This window comes from Pristiophorus japonicus, chromosome 8, assembly GCF_044704955.1.
Source record: "Pristiophorus japonicus isolate sPriJap1 chromosome 8, sPriJap1.hap1, whole genome shotgun sequence".
NCBI lineage: Eukaryota > Metazoa > Chordata > Chondrichthyes > Pristiophoridae > Pristiophorus > Pristiophorus japonicus.
In genome coordinates, this window is record NC_091984.1 from 239,391,481 (window position 1) to 239,408,871 (window position 17,391).

General features: G+C 51.7%; 1 protein-coding gene across 1 annotated transcript in view; it reads left to right on the forward strand.

The window, feature by feature from the left end:
• The window catches only part of LOC139269264 (peripheral-type benzodiazepine receptor-associated protein 1-like), a 439,285-nt gene that overhangs the window by 180,699 nt on the left and 241,195 nt on the right, over window positions 1–17,391 (forward strand). The gene's annotated exons all lie outside the window — the stretch shown is intronic.

Here is a 17,391-nt window from a genome sequence, read left to right on the forward strand (position 1 = left end):
GGCAGTACTGAGGGAGTGCCGCACTGTCGGAGGGGCAGTACTGAGGGAGTGCTGCACTGTCGGAGGGGCAGTACTGAGGGAGTGCCGCACTATCAAAGGTGCCATCTTTCAGATGAGACATTAAACCGAGGCCCTGTCTGCTCTCTCAGATGAATGTAAAAGATCCCGCGGCATTATTTTGAAGAAGAGCAGGGGAGTTATCCCCGGTGTCCTGGAGCCAATATTTATCCCTCAATCAACGTAACAAAAAAACAGATTATCTGGGTCATTATCACATTGCTGTGTGTGGGAGCTTGCTGTGCGCAAATTGGCTGCTGCGTTTCCCACATTACAACAGTGACTACACTCCAAAAGTACTTCATTGGCTGTAAAGCGCTTTGGGACGTTCTGAGGTTGTGAAAGTCTGTCTCTCCCTGTCTGTGAGTTTGTGGCGACACTCTCCATCTCACTCGGTCCATTCCTTCCCCCTCCCGTCCCACACTCTGTCCATCCGCCCCCGTCCCCCCTGCAGCTGCAGGGTGAGCAAAGAGGGCGAGTGTTCCTATTTGTACCGCTGAAGGAGGCCATTCGGCCCCTCGTGACTGTGCCAGCTCTTCATTTCAGGTTCTCTGAAAGAGCTGTCCCCCTCTGTCCCGTTGCCCCCTCAGTCCCGTTGCTCCCCCAGTCCCATTGCCCCCTCAGTCCCACTGCCCCGCACCGTTGCCCTGCACCATTGCCCCCTCAGTCCCATTGCCCCGCACGTTGCCCCCTCAGTCCCATTGCCCCGCACTGTTGCCCCCTCAGTCCCATTGCCCCCTCAGTCCCATTGTCCCGCACGTTGCCCCCTCAGTCCCATTGCCCCCTCAGTCCCATTGTCCCGCACGTTGCCCCCTCAGTCCCATTGCCCCCTCAGTCCCATTGTCCCGCACGTTGCCCCCTCAGTCCCATTGCCCCCTCAGTCCCATTGTCCCGCACGTTGCCCCCTCAGTCCCATTGTCCCGCACGTTGCCCCCTCAGTCCCATTGCCCCCTCAGTCCCACTGCCCCGCACCGTTGCCCTGCACCATTGCCCCCTCAGTCCCATTGCCCCGCACGTTGCACCCTCAGTCCCATTGCCCCGCACTGTTGCCCCCTCAGTCCCATTGCCCCCTCAGTCCCATTGTCCCGCACGTTGCCCCCTCAGACCCGTTGCCCCGCACTGTTGCCCCCTCAGTCCCATTGCCCCCTCAGTCCCATTGTCCCGCACGTTGCCCCCTCAGTCCCATTGCCCCGCACTGTTGCCCCCTCAGTCCCATTGCCCCGCACTGTTGCCCCCTCAGTCCCATTGCCCCCTCAGTCCCATTGTCCCGCACGTTGCCCCCTCAGTCCCGTTGCCCCGCACCGTTGCCCCCTCAGTCCCGTTGCCCCCTCAGTCCCATTGCCCCCTCAGTCCCATTGTCCCGCACGTTGCCCCCTCAGTCCCGTTGCCCCGCACTGTTGCCCCCTCAGTCCCATTGCCCCCTCAGTCCCATTGTCCCGCACGTTGCCCCCTCAGTCCCATTGCCCCGCACTGTTGCCCCCTCAGTCCCATTGCCCCGCACTGTTGCCCCCTCAGTCCCATTGCCCCCTCAGTCCCATTGTCCCGCACGTTGCCCCCTCAGTCCCATTGTCCCGCACCGTTGCCCCCTCAGTCCCGTTGCCCCCTCAGTCCCATTGCCCCCTCAGTCCCATTGTCCCGCACGTTGCCCCCTCAGTCCCGTTGCCCCGCACTGTTGCCCCCTCAGTCCCATTGCCCCCTCAGTCCCATTGTCCCGCACGTTGCCCCCTCAGTCCCATTGCCCCGCACTGTTGCCCCCTCAGTCCCATTGCCCCGCACTGTTGCCCCCTCAGTCCCATTGCCCCCTCAGTCCCATTGTCCCGCACGTTGCCCCCTCAGTCCCGTTGCCCCGCACCGTTCCCAAACCTATTCTAATGTTTATCCATTTACCTTTGAGTAGCTGTGATGGACTCTGCTTTTCCCACTGCCTGAGGCTGGACACTGAGTGTAAGAATAGATCCTCCTCCTCTCTCCCTTCATTCTTTGTCTGTCGACCTGTCATTGAATGGCCCAGCTACACGAGTTACCCTACCTTGTGTTTCCCTGCTTTGGTTGGGATTCTGCGAGCTGAATGTGTGCAGGAATCAGTCTGTGAGCGAATCACCAAGTATCGGGCTTCTATAGATTAAAAACTAATTTCTAAAAACAAACTCCCAACAGGGCGCGATGTGGATTTAAAAAAAGCCAAGTGTGTTCAGTGAAATGTAGATTTTGCCAGTAAATGGTGCGTGTGACACAATGCGGTGACTGTGCCGGGTATAATTAGTCACATTTATATCTGTCTATATATAGTGCCAGCAGTTTGTGCATTTGCTGTCTCAGTACACTGGTTTTCTGGATGCAGTTTATATATATTTGCATTTGAAGTGTTTGCACATCTGTGTGCTACCGTCCATTAGTAAAAGTGCAGCCAGTCAATTGCAGTCTGTGCTGGAAACGTGGCCATTCATTTTTCACCAAACTGCCACCAGAATGTGAATGAGGGTAAAATACGCAGGGCTTCTATTTAATTGCAAAGGCTGCTTGATCCTGTTCACAGGCAAGGCTCCGGAACAATGCCTGATTAAATTATACCCTGCTCAGATTTCACGCAGCGGCATCAATCGTCCTTCCGTGTAAATCTCTCAGCCTCTCTCTCCTCCTTCAAGACGCTTATTAAGACCAAGACCAACCTCTTTGACCAAGCTTTTGGTCACCTGCGCTAATATCTATTTATGCGGCTCGGTGTAATGTATGCCCCTGTGAGGATGCTCACAGGTTTGTAGAGTTGTTACATTGTGAGTGGCTTAGCCAACTTTGTTTTTCGGAAAACAAAGGTATCAATACCAACGCATCGTCCCGCATCCAGAGGTGGGCGCTGACATTATCTGCCTATGATTATGTCATTCGCCATAGACCTGGCACTGAGAATTGTGCCGATGCACTGAGCCGTCTGCCGTTGCCCACACCGGAGGTGGAAACGCCACAACCTGCAGACCTACTGTTAGTTATGGATGCCTTTGAAGGTGAAGGAACCCCTGTCACGGCTCAACAAGTTAAGACCTGGAGCAGCCAGGACTCAATATTATCAGTTGTGAAATGTTGTGTCCTTAGTGGTGATTGGTCTGCCATACCCGAGAAACTATCCATTCAGTCAGATTGTTTACTGTGGGGTCATCGTGTTGTTATGCCCAAGAAAGACAGAGAGAAATTTGTGCATGATCTACATAGCACTCATCCCGGTATTGTCATGATGAAAGCCATTGCCAGGTCTCATTTTTGGTGGCCTGGAATTGACTCTGATCTGGAATCATGTGTGCATCACTGCAACACTTGCATGCAGCTTAGTAAAGCACCAGCGGAATCGCCGCTGAGTCTGTGGTCGTGGCCATCTAAACCATGGTCCAGGATCCACATCGACTTTACAGGTCCCTTCCTGGGAAAGATGTTCTTAGTTGTGGTGGATGCATATTCCAAGTGGATAGAGTGTTAATCATGTCATCCAGTACATCCACAGCTACCATTGATATGGTCATTGCCTCTCCCATCAGATCAGCCCCAGCCCCCAGTCATAACAGACCCAGAACGCTCGCCCAAGGCTGGAGTTGAACTGAGACGATCAACTCGGGAGTGGAAAGACCCGGACCGTCTCAATTTGTAAAAAGACTGTTACTAATATTGTCATGTATGTATGCTTGGGGTTACTAGCCACCAGGTGGCGCCACTATCGGAGGTCATTGGGCTGTACGCACGTGTGTGGGGCCCAGGTATAAAAGACAAGCCATCATGTAATGTAATCACTTTGAGCCCTAATAAAGCAGGGCCAGGTTTGTACCTGTGTTAGTTTACAGTGTTCAGTCTATCGAGTTATTACATACATACATGAAGTGCTTGCTCAAGATCACAACATTCTTGGCCCCAGAACTGCCACTCGGCCAGTGCGTCCATGCATGGTCTCACCCGAGCCACGCCAGACTGCACCCTCCCAGGAGAGTGCTGGCCAGTCTGCACCCAGCCCTTCCAGGCCCAACGGTGTTCGCTGGCTTCCGACAAGGACATCAAAGCCAAAGATGTAATAGCAGCGCATTTGGAAAGCAGTGACAGGATCGGTCCAAGTCAGCATGGAATTATGAAAGGGAAATCATGTTTGACAAATCTTCTAGAATTTTTTGAGGATGTAACTAGTAGAGTGGACAAGGGAGAACCAGTGGATGTGGTGTATTTGGACTTTCAAAAAGCTTTTGACAAGGTCCCACACAAGAGATTGTTGTGCAAAATTAAAGCACATGGTATTGGGGGTAATGTATTGACGTGGATGGAGAACTGGTTGGCAGACAGGAAGCAGAGTCGGGATAAACAGGTCCTTTTCAGAATGGCAGGCAGTGACTAGTGAAGTGCCGCAGGGCTCAGTGCTGGGATCCCAGCTCTTTATAATATACATCACTGATTTGGATTAAGGAATTGAGTGTAATATCTCCAAGTTTGCAGATGGCACTAAACTGGGTGGCAGTGTGAGCTGTGAAGAGGATGCTAAGAGGCTGCAGGATGACTTGGACAGGTTAGGTGAGTGAGCAAATGCATGGCAGATGCAATATACTGTGGATAAATGTGAGGTTATCCACTTTGGTGGCAAAAACATGAAGGCAGAATATTATCTGAATGGTGGTAGATTAGGAAAAGGGGAGGTGCAACGAGATCTGGGCGTAATGGTTCATCAGTCATTGAAAGTTGGCATACAGGTGCAGCAGGCGGTGAAGAAGGCAAATGGCATGTTGGCCTTCATAGCTCGGGGATTTGAGTATAGGAGCAGGGAGGCCTTACTGCAGTTGTACAGGGCCTTGGTGAGGCCTCACCTGGAATATTGTGTTCAGTTTTGCTCTCCTAATCTGAGGAAGGACGTTCTTGAGGGAGTGCAGCGAAGGTTCACCAGACTGATTCCCAGGATGGCAGGACTGACGTATGAGGAGAGACTAGATCGACTGGGCCTGTATTCATTGGAATTTAGAAGAATTAGAGGGGATCTCATAGAAACATAAAATTCTGACGGGACGGGATAGGTTAGATGCAGGAAGAATGTTCCCGATGTTGGGGAAGTCCGGAACCAGGGATCATAGTGTAAGGATAAGGGGTAAGCCATTTCGGACCGAGATGAAGAGGAACTTCTTCACTCAGAGAGTTGTTAACCTGTGGAATTTTCTATCGCAACAAGTTGTTGAGGCCAGTTCGTTAGATATATTCAAGAGGGAGTTAGATATGGCCCTTATGGCTAAAGGGATCAAGGGGTATGGAGAGAACGCCGGAAAGGGGTAGTGAGGTGAATGATCAGCCATGATCTTATTGAATGGTGGTGCAGGCTCGAAGGGCCGAATGGCCTACTCCTGCACCTATTTTCTATGTTTCTATGTTTCTAACTCTTTCAGTCGGCACTGATCCTCAATATCAACAGCACATGCTGCAAACACTCAGCGGGTCAGGTAGCATCTGTGGAGAGAGGAACAGAGTTAACGTTTCATCACAACTGGAACATGGTAAAGATGTCACAGCTTTTAAGATTTTAAGCAAGTACTGAGACAGGGGCAGGTTGAGTAGGTTGGGCCTCTACTCATTGGAGTTCAGAAGAATGAGAGGTGATCTTATCGAAACGTGTTAGATAATGAGGGGACTGGACAAGGTGGATGCAGAGAGGATATTTCCACTCATAGGGGAAACTAAAACTAGGGGGCATAGTCTCAGAATAAGGGGCTGCCCATTTAAAACTGAGATGAGGAGGAATTTTTTCTCTCAGAGGGTTGTAAATCTGTGGAATTCTCTGCCCCAGAGAGCTGTGGAGGCTGGGACATTGAATATATTTAAGGTGGAGATAGACAGATTTTTGAGCAATAAGGGAGTGAAGGGTTATGGGGAGCGGGCAGGGAAGTGGAGCTGAGTCCATGATCAGATCAGCCATGATCTTATTGAATGACAGAGCAGGCTCGAGGGGCCAAATGGCCGACTCCTGCTCCTATTTCTTCTGTTCTTATGTAAAGGGGAGAGGGGGGGCAGGAAAAGGTCTGGAATGGGGTGGAGGACAGGAGTGATTCACTGACAAAATGGTTTGAGGTGATCCACAACTCTGCTGCCCCGTGTCCTAACTCGCACCGAGTCCCACTCACCCATCACTCCCTGTGCTCACTGACCCGTGTCCTAAATCGCACCAAGTCCCACTCACCCATCACCCCCTGTGCTCACTGCCCCGTGTCCTAACTCGCACCGAGTCCCACTCACCCATCACTCCCTGTGCTCACTGACCCGTGTCCTAAATCGCACCAAGTCCCACTCACCCATCACCCCCTGTGCTCACTGCCCCATGTCCTAACTCGCACCAAGTCCCACTCACCCATCACCCCCTGTGCTCACTGTCCCCGTGCCCTAACTCGCACCCAGTCCCGCTCACCCATCACCCCCTGTGCTCACTGTCCCCGTGTCCTAACTCGCACCAAGTCCCACTCACGCATCACCCCCTGTGCTCACTGCCCCGTGTCCTAACTTGCACCGAGTCCCACTCACCCATCACCCCCTGTGCTCACTGTCCCCGTGCCCTAACTCGCACCAAGTCCCACTCACCCATCACCCCCTATGCTCACTGCCCCGTGTCCTAACTCGCACCAAGTCCCACTCACCCATCACCCCCTGTGCTCACTGCCCCGTGTCCTAACTAGCATAGATTCCCGCTCACCCATCACCCCCTGTGCTCACTGCCCCGTGTACTAACTCACACCGAGTCCAGCTCACCCATCACCCCTGTGCTCGCTGACCTACATTGGCTCACGGTTAAGCAATGCCTCGATTTCAAAATCATCCTCGTTTTAAAACTCATCCATGGCCCTCGCCCCTCCCTATCTCTAATCTCCTCCAGCCCCACAACCTCCCGAGATGTCTGTGCTCCTCTAATTCTGCTCTCTTGAGCATCCCTGATTATAATCGCTCCACCATCGGTAGCCGTGCCTTCTGTTGCCTGGGCCCCAAGCTCTGGAACCGCCCCCCCCCCCAAAAAAAAAACCCTCCACCTCTCTACCTCTCTCTCCTCCTTTAAGACGCTCCTATACCTCTTTGACCAAGTTTTTGGTCACTTGTCCTGACATCTCCTTGTGTGACTGGGTGTCAAATTCTGTGAAGCACCTTGGGACATTTTACTACATTAAAGGCGCTACATTATTGCAAGTTATGGTAGTTAACAGGTCAGAGGTGAGGGGACAGGGTAACAACTTGCATTTACATAGTGCCTCAAATATAGTAAAATGTCCCACGATGCCTCACAGCAACACACAAACAACATTTGATGCAGTTCAGGTCAGCGAGCACATTGACCCGTTAATGATCTGCCTTCTGTGGATGGACTCTCAGACTCTCAGAAACCATCTCTCCCAAGAGACATTCCCATTTCTGAAATTCCTCATCACCATTGTACAATGGTTTTTACTTTGAATTATTGCTGAAGACGGGTCACGGGGGTCAGTTCGGGAGAAACTGTTCCCGGGGGCAGGAGGGTCGGTAACCAGAGGGACACAGATTAACAATAATTGGCAGAAGCACCAGAGGGGAAATGGGGAGAATGTGTTTACGCAGCGAGTTGTTGTGTTCGGGAATGCGTTGCCTGAAAGGGCGGTGGGAGCAGATCAACAGTAACTTTCAAATGGAAATTGGATAAATATTACATCACACAGTATTTACAGCCCAGAAACAGGCCATTGGGTCCCACGCTCCGTGCCGGGGTTTATGCTCCACACCAGCCCCCTCCCACCCCTCTCCATCTCACCCCATCACCATATCCTTCTATTCCTTTCTCCCCCATGTGTTTATCCAGCTTCCCCTTAAATGCATCGATACTATTCACCTCAACCCCTCCCTGTGGCAGCGAGTTCCACATTCTCACCGCTCTCTGGGTAAAGCAGTTTCTCCTGAATTCCCCATTGGGTTTATCAGTGACTGTCTGATATTGATGGCCCCTGGTTCTGGTCTCCCCCACAAGTGGAAACATCTTCTCTACATCTACCCTCTCGAACCCCTTCATAACCTTAAACCCCTCGATCAGCTCACCCCTCAGCCTTCTCTAGAGAAAAGACCCCCAGCCTGATCGATCTCTCCCGATAGTTATAATCTCTCAACTCTGGTATCACCCTCGTGAATCTTTCTTGCATCTTGTACAGTGCCTCTATATCCTTTTTATAGTATGGAGGGAGTGCCGCATGTCGGAGGGGCAGTACTGAGGGAGCGTCACACTGTCGGAGGGGCAGTACTGAGGGAGCGCTGTGCTGTCGGAGGGGCAATATTGAGGGAGCATCGCACTGTCGGAGGGGCAGTACTGAGGGAGCATTGCACTGTCGGAGGGGCAGTACTGAGGGAGCATTGCACTGTCGGAGGGGCAGTGCTGAGGGAGCATCGCACTGTTGGAGGGGCAATACTGAGGGAGTGCTGCACTGTCGGAGGTGTGCCGTCTTTCAGATGAGATATTGGGCCTGAAATTCGGATTGAGATCTTCCCGCGGACAATCGATTAAAAAAGTTAAAAAAGGCATGCACCTACTTGTTCCTGCTGCACCCGCTCAAACTTCCGATCCTGAGGCCTTCACTCCCTGCACATCGCAGCGTGTGCACGTTGGTACTCTGGGCAGCCAATCAAGGTACAGTATTTTCTCATTCATAATAATGGGAACTCCATAAGTTGTTATTAATTACTTTATTATGAATGAGAAACCCCCCCAAACACCCAAAACACTAATAAATGAATAGAAAAATAAACTACATATTTAAAATTCATTTATATTAAAGTTCTTTTAAAAAAGTCGGGAAAATATTTTTTTTAATAAGTTTTTTTAATTAAGCCTTAAAATAAACTTACTGTAATGGAGAGAGTGTTTAACAATAAAGTGTGTTTTTATAACTTTATTTTAAAATGTTTTTACGTTTTTTTAAACACTTGCGCCTGTAAAAGTAGGCAAGATTTTTGAGGACATTTGCTAGGCAAGATATTCGTAAATATCGGAAATCTTGCCCTGCAAGTGTCCTCGCTCCCGACATTCTGTCAAACCAGAAACTTGACAGATCAGAAAAGCTGGTTTTCAGCGCATGCTCATTGCGCGCCGAAACCCGACTTTTCCGATGCCTTTCCGGGACCGTAGAAACTTTGTACGGACCTGGAACATCAGAATTTCAGGGTCATTAAACCGAGGCCCCGTCTGCTCTCTCAGGTGGATATAAAAGATCCCATGGCACTATTTTGAAGAAGAGCAGATGAGTTCTCCCCGGTGTCCTGGGGCCAATATTTATCCCTCAATCAACATCACAAAAACAGATTATCTGCTCATTATCACGTTGCTGTGTGTGGGAGCTGTGCGCGTTTCCCAAGTTACAACAGTGACTACAGTTAGGAAGTACACCATTGGCTATAAAGCGCTTTGAGACGTCTGGTGGTCATGAAAGGCGCTATATAAATGCAAGTCTTTCTTTTCTTTCTCCGCTCAGTGATTCACCCTGGCCTCGTCAATAATCTCTCGGTCTGTTACACATTTTTTACCAAGATTCGCTCTTTGATGCAATAATCCAATTCTTTAGTTTAGTAAACTTTGAGACCCTCTAAAAAGAAAGACTTGCATTTCTATAGCGCCTTTCACGACCACCAGACGTCCAAAAGCGCTTCACAGCCAATGAAGTGTAGACAGTGAGACACATTCCTTCTGCTGACTGTCAAACAATTTCACACCTCACCTTCTACTTTCAATCTCGTAATTCTGGAGATTCGCCAGCATTCTACAACATCTTACATTTATGTCGTGCCTTTAACAGCGTGAAAGTCCCAGGGCGCTTCACTGGAGCGATTATCGAACAAATTGTGGCACTGAGCCACATGAGACATTGGGACAGGAAAGAGGTCGGGTTTAAGGCGAGAGGCAGAGAGGTTTAGGGAGGGAGTTCCAGAGTGTGGGGCCCAGGCAACAGAAGGCACGGCCACCGATGGTGGAGCGATTATAATCAGGGATGCACGAGGGCAGAATTAGAGGAGCGCAGACATCTCGGGGGGTTGTGGGGCTGGAGGAGATTACAGAGATAGGGAGGGGCGAGGGCCATGGAGGGATACGAAAACAAGGATGAGAATTTTGAAATCGAGGCGTTGCCTAACCGGGAGCAAATGTAGGTCAGCGAGCACAGGGGGTGATGGGTGAGCAGGACTCGGTGCGAGTTAGGACACGGGGCAGTGAGCACAGGGGGTGATGGGTGAGCAGGACTCGGTGCGAGTTAGGACACGGGGCAGTGAGCACAGGGGATGATGGGTGAGCGGGACTTGGTGCGAGTTAGGACACGGGGCAGTGAGCACAGGGGGTGATGGGTGAGCGGGACTCGGTGCGAGTTAGGACACGGGTCAGCGAGCACAGGGGGTGATGGGTGAGTGGGACTCGGTGCGAGTTAGGACACGGGGCAGCCGAGTTTTGGATCACCTCTAGTTTACGTCGGGTAGAATGTGGGAGGCCAGCCAGGAGTGCATTGGAATAGTCAAGTCTGGAGGTAACAAAGGCATGGATGAGGGCTTCAGCAGCGGATGAGCTGAGGCAGGGGCGAAGGCGGGCAATGTTACAGAGGTGGAAATAGGCGGTCTTGGTTATGCTGCGATTAAAATCGGGGATGTGTAAGAGAGCAGAATTAGAATAGCACAGATATCTCGGGGGGGTTGTGGGGCTGGAGGGGATTACAGAGATAGGGAGGGGCGAGGGCCATGGAGGGATTTGTAAACATGGATGAGAATTTTAAAATCGAGGCGGTGCTGGATTTGATCATTCTGGGATTCTGATGTTCGGAGTGTGATAGAATGTGAACATTTACTGATGCTGCCTTGGTTCAGTGAGGTTCTTAGACTGTGTACTGTGGAGACAAGCCCTTCACATTCAGCACCCGATGACTAGCCAATGGTTTGAGCTAATTGCTTCCAGCCTGAGCACTGCAGATGGAGTTGTGTTTCCCCTGCTGTACATAATGTTCTTAAATCTAATTCAATTATTCCGTTTTCATTCAATCTGGGATTGCAGAAAAACAAAACAGCTGTGGCTCAATGGGTAGCACTCTCGCCTCGGAGTCAGAAGGTTGTGGATTCAAGTCCCACTCCAGGAACTTGTGCACAAAAATCCAGGCTGACACTCCCAGTGCAGTACTGAGGGAGTGCTGCACTGTCGGAGGGGCAGTACTGAGGGAGTGCTGCATTGTCGGAGAGGCAGTACTGAGGGAGTGCTGCACTGTCGGAGGTGCCGTCTTTCAGATAAGACATTAAACCGAGGCCCCGTCTGCTCAATCCGCTGGATGTAAAAGATCCCATGGCACTATTTCGAAGAAGAGCAGGGGAGTTATCACCGGTTTCCTGGTGCCAATATTTATTCCTCAACCCACATAACTATAAAAAAACAGATTATCCGGTCATTATCACATTGCTGTTTGTGGGAGCTTGCTCTGTGCAAATTGGCTGCTGCGTTTCCTACATTACAACAGTGACTACACTTGAAAAGTACTTCATTGGCTGTAAGGCACTCTGAGGTGTCCAGTGGTTGTAAAAGGCGCTATATAAATGCAAGTCTTTACTTTAAAAGAAACAAGAGCTTTAGTCCTGGAGCAAGGACAGCAACTCCTCTCGAACCTCCTCACCTTCCAGCACCTCACTCTGTCCAGTGCTGTTGGGACAGGGGGCGTGTGATTTGCAATGGGACACTGGATTAAGCCGTCCCTTTGTACAGATTGTGCATCCAATGCCAGCGTGTTGCTGCACGTTCCCCAACTGACACACCTGACATCAGCTGCAAAGATCCTCTAGCAGGAGCCCAGGCTGCCTTTCCCCCTCTCCCTGCCGCCCAGTAACTGAGATCAGTGACCCAGCAAGGCCCCAACTAAGACTGGAGCTCCTGGCACAGGCTGGCGATCACAGCTGGCAGCTTCTGTTCCCTTTCATTCATTCTCGGGCTGGGATTTTTTATTTGTTCCCGGGATGTGGGCGTCGCTGTCAAGGCCAGCATTTATTGCCCATCCCTAATTGCCCCTTGAGAAGGTGGTGGTGAGCCGCCTTCTTGAACCGCTGCAGTCCGTGTGGTGAAGGTGCTCCCACAGTGCTGTTAGGGAGGGAGTTCCAGGATTGTGACCCAGCGACGATGAAGGAACGGCCGATATATTTCCAAGTCGGGATGGTGTGTGACTGGGAGGGGAACGTGGAGGTGGTGGTGTTCCCATGCGCCTGCTGCCCTTGTCCTTCCAGGTGGTAGAGGTCGCAGGTTTTGGAGGTGCTGCCACCGCAATGCTGGCAAAGCCGGCATTTATTGCCCATCCTCGCTGCCGTCACACGGTGGCGGTGGGTTTGATATGACTGAGTGGCTTGCTAGAGCACCAGGGGGGATTGGTGTGGGTCTGGAGTCACCTATAGGCCCAGACCGGGTAAGGGCAGCAGGTTTCCTTCCCCGAGGGACATCAGCGAACCCGTTGGGTTTTTACGACAATCCGACCGATTCACGGTCACCGTTACTGACACCAGCTTTTTATTTCCAGATTTTTTTTACAATGGGAATTCAATTTCTAAACGGTGATTCTTATCATTATTCTTCTCAGTGGCGAAACTCCCTGCCAGGCATTTACTGATACCAGGGAGGGTAAGATGAATAAAGGAAAATTAATTCTTATCACCATTACGCATGTTCCAGTCTTTTGGGAACTTGACTAGATAAATGGGCATACTGCAGGAATCCAATACTCCCGGAATTGCTTTACACATCAGCTTTAGTGACCTGCCTCTGAGCAAATGGAACAGTCGAATTGATGCATGGCCAGCACTGGCCAATCAAGCTGCCAGTTGGGCACAGTGTATCTGCCAGTGGGGCCCAGTGTATCCACCAGTGGGGCCCAGTGTATCTGCCAGTGGGGCCCAGTGTATCCACCAGTGGGACCCAGTGTATCCGCCAGTGGAGCCTAGTGTATCCGCCAGTGTGACCCAGTGTATCTGCCAGTGTTTCCGCCAGTGGGGCCCAGTGTATCCACCCGTGGGACCCAGTGTATCCGCCAGTGTTTCCGCCAGTGGGAGCCAGTGCATCCGCCAGTGGAGCCCAGTGTATCTGCCAGTGTTTCCGCCAGTGGAGCCCAGTGTATCCGCCAGTGTGACCCAGTGTATCCGCCAGTGGAGCCCAGTGTATCTGCCAGTGTTTCTGCCAGTGGGACCCAGTGTATCCGCCAGTGGGACCCAGTGTATCCGCCAGTGGAGCCCAGTGTATCTGCCAGTGTTTCTGCCAGTGGGACCCAGTGTATCCGCCAGTGGGACCCAGTGTATCCGCCAGTGGAGCCCAGTGTATCTGCCAGTGGGGCCCAGTGTATCCACCAGTGGGACCCAGTGTATCCGCCAATGGAGCCCAGTGTATCCATCAGTGGGACCCAGTGTATCCGCCAGTGGGACCCAGTGTATCCGCCAGTGGGACCCAGTGTATCCGCCAGTGGAGCCCAGTGTATCCACCAGTGGGACCCAGTGTATCCGCCAGTGGGGCCCAGTGTATCTGCCAGTGGGGCCCAGTGTATCCACCAGTGGAACCCAGTGTATCCACCAGTGGAGCCCAGTGTATCTGCCAGTGTTTCCGCCAGTGGGGCCCAGTGTATCCACCCGTGGGACCCAGTGTATCCGCCAGTGGAGCCCAGTGTATCTGCCAGTGTTTCTGCCAGTGGGACCCAGTGTATCTGCCAGTGGGACCCAGTGTATCCGCCAGTGGAGCCCAGTGTATTTGCCAGTGTTTCCGCCAGTGGGGGAAGCCAGCTCGGCAGTGTGGGATAATGTGGACTGTGAATGTGGATTTAGATCCGGAGTTTTCGTTCACAGAATCTCACAGTACAGGAGGAGGCCATTCGGCCCATCGAGCCTGTGCCGGCTCTGTGAGAGAGCGATCCGATCAGTCCCACTCCCCCCACTCTTTCCCCACAGCCCGGCACATTTCTCCCCTTCCAGTATTTATCCAATTCCCGGTTTGAAAGTTACTATTGAATCTGCTCCCACCGCCCTTTCAGGCAGCGCGTTCCCGATCACAACAACTCGCTGCGTAAACACATTCTCCCCATCTCCCCCTCTGGTTCCATCACCGATTATCATCAATCTGTGTCCCCCTGGTTACCCACCCTCCCACCAGTGGAATGAGTCTCTCTTTGTTTACTCCAACAAAACCCCCTTATGATTTTGAACACCTCTATTAAATCTCCCACAAGTGGGAGGGCTCAACAAGTCGAATATCCTCATTGTATGCTGTCACCATCATTCTGTGATTCTATGATTAACCTTCTCTGCTCCAAAGAGAACAACCGTAGCTCCTCCAGGCTCTCCCCGTCACTGAAGCCCCCCATCCCCGGAATGGTTCTAGTCGATCTACTCCGCTCCCTCTCCACGGCCCTGACACCTTGACAGTTGAATGTGTTCGGAGGTCGGGGAGTATTTCCTTGTCGAGAGGGTTGTTGCTACGGTTGGGTTCCCCTGGGAGACTGAGCGGCTTCGAGAGGGCTTCAGGCTAACGTTTCACTGATCGCTGGAGTGTAAAGGGCCAGCATTGCGCATCGGGCGGCTGTTATATAAACCTGCTGAGCTTCTGTACAATCATAGACGTTCACATTCGGCCCATCGTGTCCGCGCCGGCCGACAAAGAGCTACCCAGCCTAGTCCCACTTTCCAGCTCTGGGTCCGTAGCCCTGTAGGTTACGACACTTCAGGTGCACATCCAGGTACTTTTTAAATGTGGTGAGGGTTTCTGCCTCTACCACCCTTTCAGGCCGTGAGTTCCAGGCCCCCACCACCCTCTGGGTGAAGACATTTCCCCTCAAATCCCCTCTAAACCTCCCCCCCCAATTACTTTAAATCAATGCCCCCTGGTTGTTGACCCCTCTGCTAAGGGAAATAGGTCTGTCCTATCCACTCTATCCAGGTCCCTCATAATTTTATACACCTCAATAAGGTCTCCCCTCAGCCTCCTCTGTTCCAAAGAAAACAGACCCAGCATCTCCAATCTTTCCTCATCGCTAAAATTCTCCAGTCCAGGCAACATCCTCGTAAATCTCCTCTGTACCCTCTCTAGTGCAATCACATCTTTCCTGCAATGTGGTGACCAGAACTGCACGCAGTACTCCAGCTGTGGCCTAACCAGTGTTTTATACAGTTCAAGCATAACCTCCTTGCTCTTGTATTCTATGCCTCAGCTAATAAAGGCAAGTATTCCGTATGCCTTCTTAACCACCTTATCTACCTGGCCTGCTACCTTCAGGGATCTGTGGACCTGCACTCCCAGGTCCCTCTGTTCCTCTACACTTCCCAGTGTCCTACCATTTAATGTGTATTCCCTTGCCTTGTTAACCCTCCCCAAATGCATTACCTCACACTTCTCCGGCTTGAACTGCATTTGCCCCTGTTCTGCCCACCTGACCAGTACATTGATGTCTTCCTGCAGTCCAGAGCTTTCTTCACTACCACCCACACGGCCGATTTTAGTGCCATCCATTCCATGGGTTTCTGTACCGTCCACCGGGCTCACAATGCCACCTTTACCGTCCAGCGGCAATGTTCCTTTTAAACCGCGCGGCCTCACAGCGTGCTCGGGTCCCACGCAGCCGGCTCACGCGTGCTATCGAGAATCGCCCGCCGGGCCCCAGGCCCTGAAAGGGGCCAAAATAAATCTTGCGGGAAGATTGTCCAGCGGTAAGTTGGAAATGACGCCCCTGGTGGTTTATTTCACATCTTATCCTGTGTCCCACAGCTGCCCCAGCGCGCTTCACACACAGTGAATTGGGTAAAAGCCGAGTGAGCCCTGGTTATATAAACAACCAGCAGCCAGCCCAGTCTCTCTGGGCGCCCAGGACCGGGGCTGATGGGCCAATGAAGTGGCTCTACCCCAGGACCAGGCAGGTGTGTTGCGGAGGATATTAAAGCTCTGCTAGATTCTGCGGAAACCTGCCTTAAGTTTCAAAGGGAAGGAGAGACGGAGCAGGAGTTTCCGAGTTTGGCGTGCTGCCTTTAGGAGCGACAGTCCCTGTGAGGTACTCCGGGAGGTGCAATGGTTGCTGGGTCGACTGTCACTCTGTGTGCTGGTGTAAATTGGACAATAGTGGATCGGCAGCTCGATTTACAACTCCCCCCATTTACATCGGAGGTTCCCGCGGGCAATTGCCTGCAACCTGAAACATTTCTAGGAATTTACCTGGTGGTCCGGGAGCAGCATGGGATTGTGGTGGGAAGGCCTTCTCTTCCCGCGCTGCGGAGCGCGCTCCCGTCCTCCAGGTTTCCACGTGTGGCTGCTCAACCAATCAGGTACAGTATTCTACAGCGTCTCATTAATAGCAATGGGAACTCCGTATCTACAAGTTCTCAGAGCTATTAATGGGAAAAAAACACTAAACACATAATAAAAAATAAAAAACACACCTCACATATTTAAAATTACAGTTAGTAAATATCTTCCAGAAAAAAAATTCCGAGTTTTTTAAAAGTTTTTTTTAATTATGGTTAAAAATAAATGTAATGTAGTGAGCAGGGTTTTAAAAATAATCTGTGTTTTAATTTAATTTAATTATATTTTTGTATGTTTTAAAACTCTTACGCCTGTAACAGTAAGCTGTGCTTTTATCAGGAGCAAGAGTTTTGAGGACATTTGCCGGGCAAGTGATGGGTAAATCTCGCCCTTGTGAATGTCCTGCAGCTTGACGGATCTGAAAAGCCACTTTTCAGCGCATGTGCATCGTGCACTGAGTATTGGCTTTTGCAATGCCTTCCCGTGTCTGTACGCATCCCGTGCTCACTCTGTGCTCACTCCGTATGCACCCTGTATGCACCCCGTACGCATCCCGTGCTCACTCTGTGCTCACTCCGTACGCATCCCGTGCTCACTCTGTGCTCACTCCGTATGCATCCCGTACGCACTCCGTACGCACCCCGTACGCATCCCGTGCTCACTCTGTGCTCGCTCCATACGCACCCCATACGCACCCCGTACGCATCCCGTGCTCACTCTGTGCTCACTCCGTACACATCCCGTACGCACTCTGTATGCACCCCGTACGCACCCCGCACGCACTCCGTACGCACCCTGTATGCACTCTGTACGTACCCCGTACGCACCCCGCACGCACTCCGTACACACCCCGTATGCACTCTGTACGTACCCCATACGCACCCTGTTCGCACCCCGTTCGCACCCCGTACGCATCCCGTGCTCACTCTGTGCTTACTCCGTACACACCCCGTACGCACTCTGTACGCACCCCATACGCTCCCTGTTCGCACCCCGTACACACCCCGCACGCACTCCGTACGCACCCCGTATGCACCCCGCACACACCCCGCACA